General features: G+C 42.5%; 1 protein-coding gene and 1 pseudogene across 1 annotated transcript in view; both read right to left on the bottom strand.

Moving 5' to 3' along the window:
• Positions 1-17,218, bottom strand: part of LOC116463690 (calcium uniporter protein, mitochondrial) — a 211,029-nt gene that overhangs the window by 184,239 nt on the left and 9,572 nt on the right. The window lies entirely within an intron of this gene.
• On the bottom strand, positions 16,328-16,490 carry LOC116463696 (small nucleolar RNA U3; annotated as a pseudogene).

Raw genomic sequence — 17,218 nt, forward strand, 5'->3', positions numbered from 1 at the left:
AAAAAAAAAAAAAAAAAAAAAAAAAAAAAAAAAAAAAGGCCAGGCACGGTGGCTGACATCTATAATCCCAGCACTTTGGGAGGTCAAGGCGGGCAGATCACAAGGTCAAGAGATCAAGACCATTCTGGCCAACATGGTGAAACTCCGTCTCTACTAAAAGTACAAAAATTAGCTGGATGTGGTGGCACACGCCTGTAGTAGTCCCAGCTACTTGGGAGGCTGAGGAGGAGAATCGCTTGAACCCAGGAGGCGGAGGTTGCAGTAAGCCGAGATCACGCCACTGCACTCCAGCCTGGCGACAGAGCGAGACTCTGTCTCAAAAAAAAAAAAAAGAGGAGATACCGTAATGTCTCTAAAAAAATTTCATAGTTATCAAAGAAATAAATACCTACACTTTTGTACTGTAATAACTGGAAAACCAAAGAATATGTGTTGTCTAAAGCAATCTAGTAAGATACCTAGTCAATTAAAATGCTATAATCACTCCAAATAATTTGTTTTCAAATATATATTGTTATATCTTCTGAGTCACTGAGGCAGCAGAAGCAATAGGAATCTCATATATCTATATTTCTAATGTACAGGGGAAGGCTGCTACAATTTTACTATGAAAAGGTTTCATGTGGTAATGGCTACTTAAAAAAAAAAAAAAGATAAGACCATCATACAATGTTCAATAGTCCCTAAAGGAGATCAAAACAAGTTAAGGCCATTAGAAAGTTCTTTATCAACTTATATATTATAAAAATGAAAAATTAAAGAGAATAAAGTCAAAGAAAATTACTCAAAAGTATTCTTCTAATTAACAAACATAAAATTCAGTTATAGCACAAAGCTTCAGAGAAGTATAATAAACAGAATATACCCCCTTTTTTTTTTTTTGAGAGACAGTCTTGCTCTGCTGCCCAGGCTGGAGTGTTGTGGCTTGATCTCGGCTCACTGCAACCTCCGCCTCCCAGGTTCAAGCGAGATACTCCTGCCTCAGCCTCCCAAGTAGCTGGGATTACAGGCGTGTGCACCCACACCCGACTAATTTTTTTTTTTTTTTTTGGACGGAGTTTTTTTCTTATTGCCCAGGCTGGAGTGCAATGGCTCAATCTCAGCTCACTGCAACCTTCACCTCTGGGTTCAAATGATTGTCCTGCCTCAGCCCCCCAAGTAGCTGGGATTACAGGCATGCACCACCACACCCAGCTAATTTTTGTATTTTTAGTAGAGATGGGGTTTCTCCATGTTGGTCAGGCTGGTCTCGAACTCCTGACCTCAGGTGATCCACCCACCTCAGCCTCCCAAAGTGCTGGGATTACAGGCGTGAGCCACAGCGCCCAACCCAGAATATATCCTTTCAACAAATATTTTCATAATGCTATGCAAATCGTTCAAATTCTGTGGAACAGAGTAGGGGAAGCAGGCACAAGAAAATAAGGTAGCCATCTGATTTTTGATATATAAATTTTAAAATAAAAAAATTTTTTTGCATGGCACATGTATACCTATGTAACAAACCTGCACATTCTGCACATGTATCCCAGAACTTAGAGCAAAATTTTTTAAAAAAAATTTGTTTTGGCCAGGCACAGTGCCTCACATCTGTAATCCCAGCACTTTGGGAGGCCAAGGCAGGAGGATCACTAGAAGCCGGGAGTTTGAGACCAGCCTGGGCAACATAGCAAGACCCTCACCTCTACAAAAAATTTTTAAATTATGCAGGTAGCTGGGCACGGTGGCTCATGCTTGTAATCCCAGCACTTCGGGAGGCCGAGGCAGGCAGATTACAAGGTCAGGAGTTCAAGAGCAGCCTGGCCAACATGGTGAAACCCTATCTCTACTAAAAATACAAAAATTAGCTGGGCATAGTGGCACATCCATGTAATCCCAGCTACTCGGGAGGCTGAGGCAGGAGAACTGCTTGAACCAGAACCCAGGAGGTGGAGGTTGCAATGAGTCGAGATCACGCCACTGCACTCCAGCCTGGGCTACAGAGTGAGATTCCGTCTCAAAAAAAAAAAAAAAAAAAAAATTATCCAGGCATGGCAGTGCATGCCTGTAGTCCCAGTTACTCGGGAGACTGAGGCAGGAGGATCCCTTCAGCTCAGGATTTCGAGGCTACAGTGATTTATAATGGTGCCATGCACTCTGGCCTGGGCGACAGAGGAAGACATTGTCTCCAGGAAAGTTTTAATTTACAAAAAAAAAAAAAAAATCACAAACTTTAAATCAGGTCAAAATTTAAAATTTTAGCAGGTCAGCACAGTTTTAAATACAAAATTAGAGGCATAGAAAAAAAGCATATTTAACATGATTGTAAAAAGGAACACTCAGCGAAGGTCAACAAATAAAGTTTCAGTGCCTGAGTAATAAAGTCAGACAGACCATGAATTGAATGGCCTTTCTACTGGTAGTAAGTGATAGTCTACATTCAATCACCAAGTTCTATCAGTTCTACTTCCTAAATCTCTCTTCTCTCTTCCCTTTTCTCGATCTACAATGCTACTGTCCTAGTTCAGGCATCTTTTCCTTGGTCCGGTGAGATGCTCCTTACTGGTCTTTCTACCTCTCTGGTCCCATCCTTTCCACCCGGCCTTCATACTGCTGCCAGCGTTACCTACCTGATCATCTGATTCTCCCATATGAAATTCTTCAGAGGCTCATCTATGGACAAGCAGTATTTTTTTCAAACTATGGCTTAAGATGGAAAATCAATTTAGGTCTCAACTAGCATTTCTTTAACAGAACAGAAACTATATAAAATACATAGTAAAAAATATTATTTCATGAAACTTTTCTTTAGTTTTTTTTTTTTTTTTTTTTGAGACAGAGTCTTGCTGTCGCCCCGACTGGAATGCAGTGATCTCTGCTCACTGCAGGCTCTGCTCCTGGGTTCAAGCAATTCTCACGTCTCAGCCTCTGGAGTAGCTGGGATTACAGGTGTATGCCACCATGCTAGGCTAATTTTTGTATTAGGTTGGTTTCACCATGTTGCCCAGGCTGGTCTCAAACTCCTGGCCTCAAGTGATCTGCCTGCCTCCACCTCCCAAAGTGCTGGGATTACAGGCGTGAGCCACCATGCCCAGCCACTTTTCTTTAGTTTTATGTGTGTACAATGCACACACATAACTGGGTCACTGTGTAAAATGTACTTTTACTGTGGGCTGAGTTAAAAACAAAACATAAAAACACTGACCTACAGAACAAAATTTCAGTTTCTTCAGAAGTCCCTTCATAGTCTGATCCCTCACCATAGAAACAGTGGTTAAGAGACAGGATCGGAAGCCACTGTTTGGGGGTTTATATGCTAGGTGTGACATCTGCTAGCTGTGCGATCGTGGGTAAGTCATTTACTGTGTGTCACTTAACAGCTGTGACTCTGGGCAAATCATTTAACTCAGTGGGTAACTTAGTTTCACTATCTATAAAATGAGGATAAAAACAGTACCTGGGTCATGGTGTATCACAAGAATTAAATGAGATAATCTATGTAAAATTCTTGGCACAAGATATACTTGAAAAATATTATCATTGGTATAACTACTATTGTCCAGCCTAATCTCCAGCTATTCTTGCCCATATTCCAGTTGTAACAAACCAGTGGCTGCTTCTCAAATACATCTTACTCCCTCATGAGGTCATGTCAGATTGGTGCTGCCCAGAACGCTGACCACGCTTTTCCAGTCACATTGTATTTCCAAATGTTTGCTTTTTTTTTTTCTTTCTTTTTTTGAGACACGGTTTCGCTCTTGTTGTCCAGGCTGGAGTGCAATGGCGCCATGTCAGCTCACTGCAACCTCTGCCTCCAGGTTCAAGTGATTCTCCTGCCTCAGCCTCCTGGAGTAGCTGGGATTACAGGCGCACACCACCACATCCAGCTAATTTTTGTATTTTTTTAGTAGGGATGGGGTTTCACCATGTTGGCCAGGCTGGTCTTGAGCTCCTGACCTCAGGTGATCCAGTCGCCTCAGCCTCCCAAAGAGTTGGGATTACAGGCGTAGCTACTGTGCCTGGCCCCAAATGTTTCCTCTTAAGTTAAGACCTCTTCTGTGAAGCCTTCCTCAGCTCTCACAGGTAGGTCCTAAGTGCTCCCGCTGAACATTCCTTAGAAAATAAAAAAGAAGCACAGCCACTTATAGTCTGTTTGTACAATGTCTCCTGGCCAGACTGTGAACTCTTTTAGGACCACCACAAAGGCATCTCTCTCCAATGCCCAGGGCAGTGCCTCACAAAATGCAGGAGCTCCACAGATATTTTCTGAATGTCTCCAGGTTACCAAACCCTTCTAAGTCTTCATTTTCCATTTGTACAATGGGAATAGTATTTTGCCAGAAGGACTGTTGTAGAGTACACTAGAGAATGTTATAAAAAGCATCTGGTATAGAAGCAACTCAATAATTACCAGGTTTACTGGGTGGGACTTATTTTTTTCTTTTTCTTCTTCTTTTTTTTTTTTTTTTTTTTTTTTTTGAGACAGAGTCTTGCTCTGTTGCCCAGGCTGGAGTGCAGTGGTGTGATCTCGGGTCACTGCAACCTCTGCCTCCCGGGTTCCAGCAATTCTCCTACCTCAGCCTCCCAAGTGGCTGGAATTATGGCGCCCCCCACCATGACTGGCTAATTTTTTTTGTATTTTTAATAGAGATGGGGTTTCACTATGTTGGCCAGGCTGGTCTTGAACTCCTGACCTCAGGTGATTCCCCCATCTCGGTATCCCAAAAGGCTGGGATTACATGCATGAGCCACAGTGCCCGGCTGGGTGGGACATTTTAGAAATCCAAACTAAATTAGGAAGCACATATCTTAGACCTCTAACAGCTAACACCTGGAGAGGAGAGTGAGGAAAGAAATTTTAAAAATGTAGTCAGTGTGTGCTGGGCACGGTGGCTCATGCCTGTAATCCCAGCACTTTGGGAGGCCGAGGTGGGCGGATCACAAGGTCAGGAGATCGAGACCATCCTGGCTAACACAGTGAAACCCCATCTCTACTAAAAAGAAAATACAAAAAATTAGCCAGGCGTGGTGGCGGGTACCTGTAGTCCCAGCTACTCGGGAGGCTGAGGCAGGAGAATGACGTGAACCCAGGAGGCGGAGCTTGCAGTGAGCCGAGATCGCGCCACTGCACTCCAGCCTGGGCAACAGAGCGAGACTCCGTCTCAAAACAAAAGAAATGTAGTCAGCAGGAAGGATGTCGAGATCTCTTGAAGGAAAACAGCAGTAGATGCTTGAGGAAGAACATGCTAAAGGAGCGGAAAGGAAAAAGAAGGATGACCCACACTGACACCCAGAACAGTACAGTTTTCATTCTAGCCAGACTTAGGCTTAAATTCAAAACATCTGTCCTGCCTTTCAGTGCATCCCTAGCACTAAACCAGTTTATGACACTTAAAACTATACAACTAGAATAATACCTCTCATAGGGTTATGGTAAAAATTAAGTGAAGTAACAATGTCCTCAGGTCTTAGATGGTTTCTTCTATATCTATTCCTCTATCTATAGAAACCAGGTGGTTCATGCTAACCTATGTGCTCTCTTATTATCTGACAATTTATCAGTCACACTAACTTTCTCTGAACTAAAGTTTAAGGCAGATATTAATACAATGCTCTTAAACATCCTCTAACATTACTTACCATAGAAAAGAGGTACAAAGCAGGCGTGTCTCAGCAGGCAAAAAAGAAGTTTAAATGATATTGATACCTACAAGGCAGTACAGTTCAGGACTGTACATTTCTAACTGTCGTCTACACAGTCTCAAACACCTAATGGACTCCTCAGTAATTTTCTGATGATTATTACAAACACTCCCCAAACAATAAAGTGGAAAATAAATAGCAAGAAAAAATACATAAAAACTGAAAACTTTAGGAACAAAGCATAAAAATTAATACCCACTCTTCTGGATTAATAGTATTAATGTCATTAAAGAACCTTTGGAAAAGGCTCATATCTTTGAGATGTCAAAATGCAACGTCATATCATCAAATTCTTCCAGAACTGCATTAGAAAAAGTTCCACCTTTAGCATGCTTTAGACCCAATTGGTGAAAAAATTTATGAAGTTATATTTTTATCAATATAAAAGATTCAAGTGTGTACACAGTTTTTGGACCAATAATTCACTAAACTTATTAAAATTAATTTGCTTGAAGTCAACTTTCATTTTTACACAGGCTAACTGCAAGCATTTAACAAAGTGCAGTGAAATAAATGCATTGTTTCCATCAAGCTTAATCTAAATTAGAAAGTAATTATTCGAGACGGACTTTGAAGTTAGGTACTTTAAGAATTTGGCCGGGCACAGTGGCTCATGCCTTGTAATCCCAACACTTTCCAAGGCTGAAGTGGGGAGATCACCTGAGGCCCCAGGAGTTCAAGACCAGCCAGGCCAACATGGCGAAATCTTGTCTCCAATAAAAATACAAAAAATTAGCCCAGCCTGGTGGCAGGCGCCTGTAATTCCCGCTACTCAGGAGGCTGAGACAGGAGAATCGCTTGAACTCTGGGGGCAGAGGCTGTAGTGAGCCAAGATCACGCCATTGCATTCCAGCCTGAGCAACAAGAGCAAAACTCCAACTCAAAAAAAAAAAAAAAAGAATTTGACCCCAATCCACTTTTTAGAACCACTCTCAGCTTAAGTGTTTTAAATGAAACAAAGAATTGTGTAATTTAGTAGGAAAAGAATTGAATAGGAAAATGAGAAGATGCATGACCCATTTCCAGTTCTGTATTAACATGCTGATCTACTAAGAAAAAAACCATTTCGGCCGGGCACAGTGGCTCACACCTGTAATCCCAGCACTTTGGGAGGCCAAGACACACAGATCACCTGAGGTCAGTAGTTCGAGACCAGCCTAACCAACACGGCAAAACTCCATCTCTACTAAAAATACAAAAATCAGCAGGGGGCGGTGGCGCGCACCTGTAGTCCCAACCACTCAGGAGGCTGGGGCAGCAGAATCACTTGAACCCAGGAGACAGAGACTGCAGAGAGCAGAGATAGCACCACTGCACTCCAGCATGGATGACAGCATGACTCCATCTCAAAAAAAAAAAAAAAAAAAAAAAAAAGCCATTTCACCACTCATACTCTTGTTTCCTCAATATAAGGTCTTACTGAACTCTAATCACTAAGGTTCCTTTTTTTTTTCCTTTTTCCGGGACGGAGTCTTGTTCTGTCACCCAGGCTGGAGTGCCGTGGCATGATCTCGGCTCACTGCAACCTCTATCTCCTGGGTTCAAGCAATTCTCCTGCCTGCAACCTCTGTCTCCCAGGTTGAAGCAATTCTCCTGCCTCAGCCTCCCGAGTAGTTGGGATTACAGGTGCACACCACCACATCCAGCTAATTTTTTTGTATTTTTAGTAGAGACGGTGTTTCACCATGTTGGTCAGGCTGGTCTCGAACTCCTGACCTCATGATCCGCCCGCCTCGGCCTCCCAAAGTGCTGGGATTACAGGCATGAGTCACTACGCCTGGCAAACTCTCAAGATTCTTTAAAGTGCACAACTTCTACAGTAACATCTTAGTTTTCCTAACATGTTATCCTAGTAATTCTAAGATATCCACGAGCCATGGTATGGCATTAATCAAAGAATAAAGAGCCCGGGCACGGTGGCTCACCCTATAATCCCAGTACTTTGGGAGGCCAAGGCAGGAGGACTGCTTGAGCCAAGGAGTTCAAGACCAACATGGGCAACATAGTGAGACTTCATCTCTACAAAAAATTTAAAAATTAGCCCAGTGTGGTGGATTGTGCCTGTAGTCCTAGCTATTCAAAAGGCTGAGGTCGGAGGATCACTTGAGCCCAGGAGTTTTCAAGGCTGCGGTGAGCCGTGATCACATCACTATACTCCAGCCTGGGCGACAGAGTAAGACCTCGTCTCAAAAAAAAAAGAATAAAGGGCTGAGCATGGTGGCTCACGCCTGTAATACCAGCACTTTAGGAGGCCGAGGCAGGCCGATCACCTGAGGTCAGGAGCTCAAGACCAGCCTGGCCAACATGGTGAGACCCCGTCACTACTAACAATACAAAAATTAGCTGGGCGTGGTGGCGCATGCCTTTAGCCCCATCTACTCGGGAGGCTAAGGCAGAAGAATTGCTTGAACCCGAGAGGTGGAGGTTGCAGTGAGCCAAGATTGTGCCACTGCACTCCAGCCTGGGCGACAGAGTGAGACTCTGTCTCAGAAAAAGAATGAAAGATTCGGAGGGTGGAGCCAAGATGGCCGAATAGGAACAGCTCCGGTCTCCAGCTCCCAGCCCCAGCGACACAGAAGACGGGTGATTTCTGCATTTCTGCTTGAGGTACCGGTTTCATCTCACTAGGGAGTGCCTAACAGTGGATGCAGGACAGTCGGTGAAGCGCACTGTGCGCGAGCCGAAGCAGGGCGAGGCATTGCCTCACTTGGGAAGCGCAAGAGGTCAGGGAGTTCCCTTTCCTAGTCAAAGAAAGGGGAAACAGACGGCACCTGGAATATCGGGTCAGTCCCATCCTAATACTGCGCTTTTCCAACGGGCCTGGAAAACGGCACACTAGGAGATTGTGTCCCGCACCTGGCTTGGAGGGTCCTATGCCCACGGAGTCTCGCTGATTGCTAGCACAGCAGTCTGAGATCAAGCTGCAAGGCGGCAGCGAGGCTGGGGGAGGGGCGCCCGCCATTGCCCAGGCTTGCTTAGGTAAACAAAGCAGCCAGGAAGCTCGAACTGGGTGGAGCACACCACAGCTCAAGGAGGCCTGCCTGCCTCTGTAGGCTCCACCTCTGGGGGCAGGGCACAGACAAACAAAAATTCAGCAGGAACCTCTGCAGACTTAAATGTCCCTGTCTGACTGACAGCTTTGAAGAGAGTAGTGGTTCTCCCAGCACGCAGCTGGAGATCTGAGAACAGACAGACTGCCTCCTAAAGTGGGTCCCTCACCCCTGAGCAGCCTAACTGGGAGGCATCCCCCCAGTAGGGACAGACTGACATCTCATTCAACCGGGTACTCCTCTGAGACAAAACTTTCAGAGGAACTATCAGACAGCTGAATTTGTGGTCTCACGAAAATCCGCTGTTCTGCAGCCACCGCTGCTGACACCCAGCCAAACAGGGTCTGGAGTGGACCTCTAGTAAACTCCAACAGACCTGCAGCTGAGGGTCCTGTCTGGTAGAAGGAAAACTAACAAACAGAAAGGACATCCACACCAAAAACCCATCTGTACATCACCATCATCAAAGACCAAAAGTAGATAAAACCACAAAGATGGGGAAAAAACAGAGCAAAAAAACTGGAAACTCTAAAAAACAGAGCACCTCTCCTCCTCCAAAGGAACGCAGTTCCTCACCAGCAACGGAACAAAGCTGGATGGAGGATGACTTTGATGAGTTGAGAGAAGAAGGCTTCAGACGATCAAACTACTCTGAGCTACGAGAGGAAATTCAAAACAATAGCAAAGAAGTTAAAAACTTTGAAAAAAAAATTAGAAGAATGGATAACTAGAATAACCAATGGAGAGAAGGGCTTAAAGGAGCTGATGGAGCTGAAAGCCAAGTTTCGAGAACTATGCGAAGACTGCAGAAGCCTCAGTAGCAGATGCGATCAACTGGAAGAAAGGGTATCGCTGATGGAAGATGAAATGAATGAAATGAAGAGAGAAGGGAAGTTTAGAGAAAAAAGAATAAAAAGAAATGAACAAAGCCTCCAAGAAATTTGGGACTATGTGAAAAGACCAAACCTACGTCTGATTGGTGTACCTGAAAATGATGGGGAGAATGGAACCAAGTTGGAAAACACTCTGCAAGATATTATCCAGGAGAACTTCCCCAATCTAGCAAGGCAGGCCAGCATTCAGATTCAGGAAATACAGAGAATGCCACAAAGATACTCCTCGAGAAGGGCAACTCCAAGACACATAATTGTCAGATTCACCAAAGTTGAAATGAAGGAAAAAATGTTAAGGGCAGCCAGAGAGAAAGGTCAGGTTACCCACAAAGGGAAGCCCATCAGACTAACAGCTGATCTCTCAGCAGAAACTCTACAAGCCAGAAGAGAGTGGTGGCCGATATTCAACATTCTTAAAGAAAAGAATTTTCAACCCAGAATTTCCTATCCCGCCAAACTAAGCTTCATAAGTGAAGGAGAAATAAAATACTTTACAGACAAGCAAACGCTGAGTGATTTTGTCACCACCAGGCCTGCCCTAAAAGAGCTCCTGAAGGAAGCACTAAACATGGAAAGGAACAACCGGTTCCAGCCACTGCAAAAACATGCCAAATTGTAAAGACCATCGAGGCTAGGAAGAAACTATAGCAACTAACGAGCAAAATAACCAACTAACATCATAATGACAGGATCAGATTCATACATAACAATATTAACGTTAAATGTAACTGGGCTAAATGCTCCAATCAAAAGACACAGACTGGCAAACTGGATAAGGAGTCAGGACCCATCAGTGTGCTGTATTCAGGAAACCCATCTCACGTGCAGAGACACACATAGACTCAAAATAAAGGGATGGAGGAAGATCTATCAAGCAACTGGAAAACAAAAAAAGGCAGGGGTTGCAATCCTAGTCTCTGATAAAATAGACTTTAAACCAACAAAGATCAAAAGAGACAAAGAAGGCCATTACATAATGGTAAAGGGATCAATTCAACAAGAAGAGCTAACTATCCTAAATATATATGCACCCAACACAGGAGCACCCAGATTCATAAAGCAAGTCCTCAGTGACCTACAAAGGGACTTAAACTCCCACACAATAATAATGGGAGATTTTAACACCCCACTGTCAGCATTAGACAGATCAACGAGACAGAAATTTAACAAGGATATCCAGGAATTGAACTCAGCTCTATATAAAGTGGACCTAATAGACACCTACAGAACTCTCCACCCCAAGTCAACAGAATATACATTTTTTTCAGCACCACACCACACCTATTCCAAAATTGACCACATAGTTGGAAGTAAAGCTCTCCTCAGCAAATGTAAAAGAACAGAAATTATAACAAACTGTCTCTCAGACCACAGTGCAATCAAACTAGAACTCAGGATTAAGAAACTCACTCAAAACCGCTCAACTACATGGAAACTGAACAACCTGCCCCTGAATGACTATTGGGTACATAATGAAATGAAGGCAGAAATAAAGATGTTCTTTGAAACCAACGAGAACAAAGACACAACATACCAGAATCTCTGGGACACATTCAAAGCAGTGTGTAGAGGGAAATTTATAGCACTAAATGCCCACAAGAGAAAGCAGGAAAGATCCAAAATTGACACCCTAACATCACAATTAAAAGAACTAGAAAAGCAAGAGCAAACACATTCAAAAGCTAGCAGAAGGCTAGAAATAACTAAAATCAGAGCAGAACTGAAGGAAATAGAGACACAAAAAACCCTTCAAAAAATTAATGAATCCAGGAGCTGGTTTTTTGAAAAGATCAACAAAATTGATAGACCGCTAGCAAGACTAATAAAGAAGAAAAGAGAGAAGAATCAAATAGATGCAATAAAAAACGAAAAAGGGGATATCACCACCGATCCCACAGAAATACAATCTACCATCAGAGAATACTACAAACACCTCTATGCAAATAAACTAGAAAATCTAGAAGAAATGGATAAATTCCTCGACAAATACACCCTCCCAAGACTAAACCAGGAAGAAGTTGAATCTCTGAATAGACCAATAACAGGTTCTGAAATTGTGGCAATAATCAATAGCTTACCAACCAAAAAGAGTCCAGGACCTGATGGATTCACAGCTGAATTCTACCAGAGGTACAAGGAGGAACTGGTACCATTCCTTCTGAAACTATTCCAATCGATAGAAAAAGAGGGAATCCTCCCTAACACATTTTATGAAGCCAGCATTGTCCTGATACCAAAACCTGGCAGAGACATAACCAAAAAAGAGAATTTCAGACCAATATCCTTGATGAACATTGATGCAAAAATCCTCAATAAAATACTGGCAAACCGAATCCAGCAGCACATCAAAAAGCTTATCCACCATGATCAAGTGGGCTTCATCCCTGGGATGCAAGGCTGGTTCAACATACACAAATCAATAAATGTAATCCAGCATATCAACAGAACCAAAGACAAAAACCACATGATTATCTCAATAGATGCAGAAAAGGCCTTTGACAAAATTCAACAACCCTTCATGCTAAAAACTCTCAATAAATTAGGTATTGATGGGACGTATCTCAAAATAATAAGAGCTATCTACGACAAACCCACAGCCAATATCATACTGAATGGGCAAAAACTGGAAGCATTCCCTCTGAAAACTGGCACAAGACAGGGATGCCCTCTCTCATCGCTCCTATTCAACATAGTGTTGGAAGTTCTGGCCAGAGCAATCAGGCAGGAGAAAGAAATAAAGGGTATTCAATTAGGAAAAGAGGAAGTCAAATTGCCCTGTTTGCAGATGACATGATTGTATATCTAGAAAACCCCATTGTCTCAGCCCAAAATCTCCTTAAGCTGATTAGCAACTTCAGCAAAGTCTCAGGATACAAAATTAATGTACAAAAATCACAAGCATTCTTGTACACCAATAACAGACAAACAGAGAGCCAAATCATGAGTGAACTCCCATTCACAATTGCTTCAAAGAGAATAAAATACCTAGGAATCCAACTTACAAGGGATGTGAAGGACTTCTTCAAGGAGAACTACAAACCACTGCTCAATGAAATAAAAGAGGATACAAACAAATGGAAGAACATTCCATGCTCATGGGTTGGAAGAATCAATATCATGAAAATGGCCATACTGCCCAAGGTAATTTATAGATTCAATGCCATCCCCATCAAGCTACCAATGACTTTCTTCACAGAATTGGAAAAAACTACTTTAAAGTTCATATGGAACCAAAAAAGAGCCCGCATCGCCAAGTCAATCCTAAGCCAAAAGAACAAAGCTGGAGGCATCACGCTACCTGACTTTAAACTATACTACAAGGCCACAGTAACCAAAACAGTATGGTACTGGTACCACAACAGAGACATAGATCAATGGAACAGAACAGAGCCCTCAGAAATGATGCTGCATAGCTACAACAATCTGATCTTTGACAAACCTGACAAAAACAAGAAATGGGGAAAGGATTCCCTATTTAATAAATGGTGCTGGGAAAACTGGCTAGCCATATGTAGAAAGCTGCAACTGGATCCCTTCCTTACACCTTATACAAAAATTAATTCAAGATGGATTAAAGACTTATATGTTAGACCTAAAACCATTAAAATCCTACAAGAAAACCTAGGCAATACCATTCAGGACATAGGCGTGGGCAAGGACTTCATGTCTAAAACACCAAAAGCAATGGCAACAAAAGCCAAAATCGACAAATGGGATCTAATTAAACTAAAGAGCTTCTGCACAGCAAAAGAAACTATCATCAGAGTGAACAGGCAACCTACAGAATGGGAGAAAATTTTTGCAACCTACTCATCTGACAAAGGGCTAATATCCAGAATCTACAATGAACTCAAACAAATTTACAAGAAAAAAACAAACAACCCCATCAAAAAGTGGGCAGAGGACATGAACAGACACTTCTCAAAAGAAGACATTTATGCAGCCAAAAAACACATGAAGAAATGCTCATCATCACTGGCCATCAGAGAAATGCAAATCAAAACCACAGTGAGATACCATCTCGCACCAGTTAGAATGGCCATCATTAAAAAATCAGGAAACAACAGGTGCTGGAGAGGATATGGAGAAATAGGAACACTTTTACACTGTTGGTGGGACTGTAAACTAGTTCAACCATTGTGGAAGTCAGTGTGGCGATTCCTCAGGGATCTGGAACTAGAAATACCATTTGACCCAGCCATCCCATTACTGGGTATATACCCAAAGGACTATAAATCATGCTGCTATAACGACACATGCACACGTATGTTTATTGCGGCACTATTCACAATAGCAAAGACTTGGAACCAACCCAAATGTCCAACAACGATAGACTGGATTAAGAAAATGTGGCACATATACACCATGGAATACTATGCAGCCATAAAAAATGATGAGTTCGTGTCCTTTGTAGGGACATGGATGAAACTGGAAAACATCATTCTCAGTAAACTATCGCAAGGACAAAAAACCAAACACCGCATGTTCTCACTCTTAGGTGGGAATTGAACAATGAGAACTCATGGACACAGGAAGGGGAACATCACACTCCGGGGACTGTTGTGGGGTGGGGGGAGGGGGGAGGGACAGCATTAGGAGATACACCTAATGCTAAATGACGAGTTAATGGGTGCAGGAAATCAACATGGCACATGGATACATATGTAACAAACCTGCACATTGTGCACATGTACCCTAAAACCCTAAAGTATAATTAAAAAAAAAGAAAAAAAAAAAAGAATAAAAGATTCAAAGGCTATCAGCCTTTGAATCCTCTATTCTAACAGCTATCCTGAGATATTAAAAGGCAATCTTGACCTTAACCACAGGAAAACAAACAGTAATTTTTAAGAAAATCTATACGGATGCAAAGCTAAAACATAAGAAGAAATAAAAACATCCTAGCAGTTGATAGCAAATCATTTTTTGTTTTAGGGCTGCCTCATGTTTGAAGTTGAAATAAAATAGCACTTCATTGATAACATCATCTGAATGATTTCCTACCAATATATTGCCTTTGACTTAACCACTCTTGATGCTGTATTTTCTATTTAGATTTCATGTTAAAGAAAAGAGTTACAGGAAGCATAAACAAAAGCCACTTGGGACTTAGAAAAGTTCAAATAATCAGAATTTTAAGATATCCAAGTTCATTTATTCAGATATTTTATGAGTTTTAAAATAAGCAAGATTTTGTGCTGGATGTGGTAGCTCATGCCTGTAATCCCAGCACTCTGGGAGGCTAAAGTGAGAGGATCTGTTGAAGCCAGGAGTTAAGAAACCAGGTTGGGCAACATAACAAGACTGTTTCTACAAAAAAAAAAAAAAAAAAAATTCTTTTTATGAGCTAGGCATGGTGACACATGCCTATATACCCAGCTACTCAAGAGGCTGAAGTGGGAGGACTGCTTAAGCCCAGGAGTTGAGGGCTCCAGCAAGCTATAACCACACCACTGCACTGTAGCCTGGTTAAGAGAACAAGACTGTCTCTAAAAAAAAATAAAAAATAAAAAGAATGGTTGCTTCCTCAAAAATAAAAGAAGTCAGCCAGGCGCGGTGGCTCACACCTGTAATCCCAGCACTTTGGGAGGCCGAGGCGGGTGGATCACAAGGTCAGGAGTTCAAGATTAGCCTGACCAACATGGTGAAATCCTGTCTCTACTAAAAATACAAAAAAATCAGCCGGGCGTGGTGGTGCACGCCTGTAATCCCAGCTACTTGGGAGGCTGAGGCAGGAGAATCACTTGAACCCAGGAGACAGAGGTTGCAGTGAACCGAGATCACGCCACTGTACTCCAGCCTGGGCAACAGAGCGAGACTCTCAAAAAAAAAAAAAATAGAAGAAGTCTGGCCTGGGTGCAGTGTCTCATGCCTGTAAACTCAGCACTTTGGGAGGCCAAGGCAGGTGGGTTACCTGAGGCCAGGAGTTCGAGACCAGCTTGGCCAACATGGCAAAATCCAGTCTCTACTAAAAATACAAAAATTAGCCGGGCATGGTGGCACATGCCTATAAGCCCAGGTACTCGGGAGGCTGAGACAGGAAAATCACTTGAACCCAGGAGGTGGAGGTTGCAGTGAGCCGAGATCATGCCACTGCACTCCAGCCTGGGCAACAGAGCAACACTCCATCTAAAATAAATACATAAATAAATAGAAGAAGTCTGTTCTTAAACATATTTATCCAGAACTCTCAAAATCTTACTATAGAATAAACCAACAAATGTGGAATCTGATTCAAACATATACTTGTAATAATCTGGGTAATTACTATACTTTTGCTGGCTATTGTCAGAAAGCTAATGACCACTGCTGAGCTAATCCAATGGTACCAACTCTTTCCATCAATCCACCATAAAGAAGTGTAATATACAACCAAAGACAGCACTGGCAATACTAAGCTTAAAGCAATTCTCCAAATGTAGCTACCCTAAGGAAGGCTATTAAGCAAGCCAAACTGGGGGTAGGGGGATAGGGAGAGGAGATAAAGGACATATCTTTTGCCTAGCAAGCAGAAAAAGGGGTGCATAACTAATTAATGCTTGTCTGAGTGTCACCTGTGTACCCAGCATTGTGCTGGAGTCTATGAGCCACAAAGGTAATAAGATACACATCATTGCTTTTTCTCCCCAGTAAGATTAGATGCCCACAAATAAAACATTTATAAATCATGTCGGTGTCAATCTGTGTCCTAAAGATAATAAATCCCATCAGAATTCAGAGAGGACAGAATAAAACAACAGAAAAGGGTTAAGAACCAGGAATTACACAAATCAAGATTCAAACTAGGAATTGTTTTTTTCTCTACACACTTAGAGAAACTTTTCTAGTAACGAACTATAGAAATGATCCCTGAAAGTATCATCTTCACACTAGGAATTATTGAATCCGTCTCCATTTAAAGGAATTTTAGGCCAGATCTTCACCCTAGGAATTCTTTATTTTTTTATTTTTTATTTTATTTTTTTTTATTAATTTTTTGCACACAAAAACAATAAACATTTTCTAATAATACATACAAACAAAAAGATGCGTATCAAACATATTAGGAAGGTTGCACATGGGAAGTCGGGGAATAGAAATGGGGGGTGGGAGTTAAAATAAATGAGAGAGGGACTTTATATGGATCAGTGATAATAACTCAATCCTCTATTTGACAAAGAAGAGGGAGAAGGAAGAGGAAGAAAAAGAAAGTGGGATAAAGGATCAGAAAGGGAGGAAAATAGAAAAAATTAGAGTATGACTCCAGGGTAGACCTGTTTTGTTGTCACTGAGTTGGTTGGTTTGTCTGTTGTACTTTTCATGTTTCGCCATGTTGGCCAGACTGGTCTCGAACTCCTAGCCCGAAGTGATCAACCCGCCTCGCCCCCCAGAGTGCCGGGACCACAGGCGTGAGCCACCACGTCCAGCCCCCACATTGCTTCTGGCCTCCGTGGTAGACCTCCGAGACGGAGCGGCCGGGCAGAGGCGCTCCTCACTTACCAGACGGGGTGGCCAGGCAGAGACGCTCCTGACTTCTTCCCAGACGATAGGTGGCTGGGCAGAGGCGCTCCTCACTTCCCAGACGATGGGTGGCCGGGCAGAGGCGCTCCTCAC

The sequence above is a fragment of the Hylobates moloch genome, unplaced genomic scaffold (assembly GCF_009828535.3).
Source record: "Hylobates moloch isolate HMO894 unplaced genomic scaffold, HMol_V3 SCAFFOLD_53, whole genome shotgun sequence".
NCBI lineage: Eukaryota > Metazoa > Chordata > Mammalia > Primates > Hylobatidae > Hylobates > Hylobates moloch.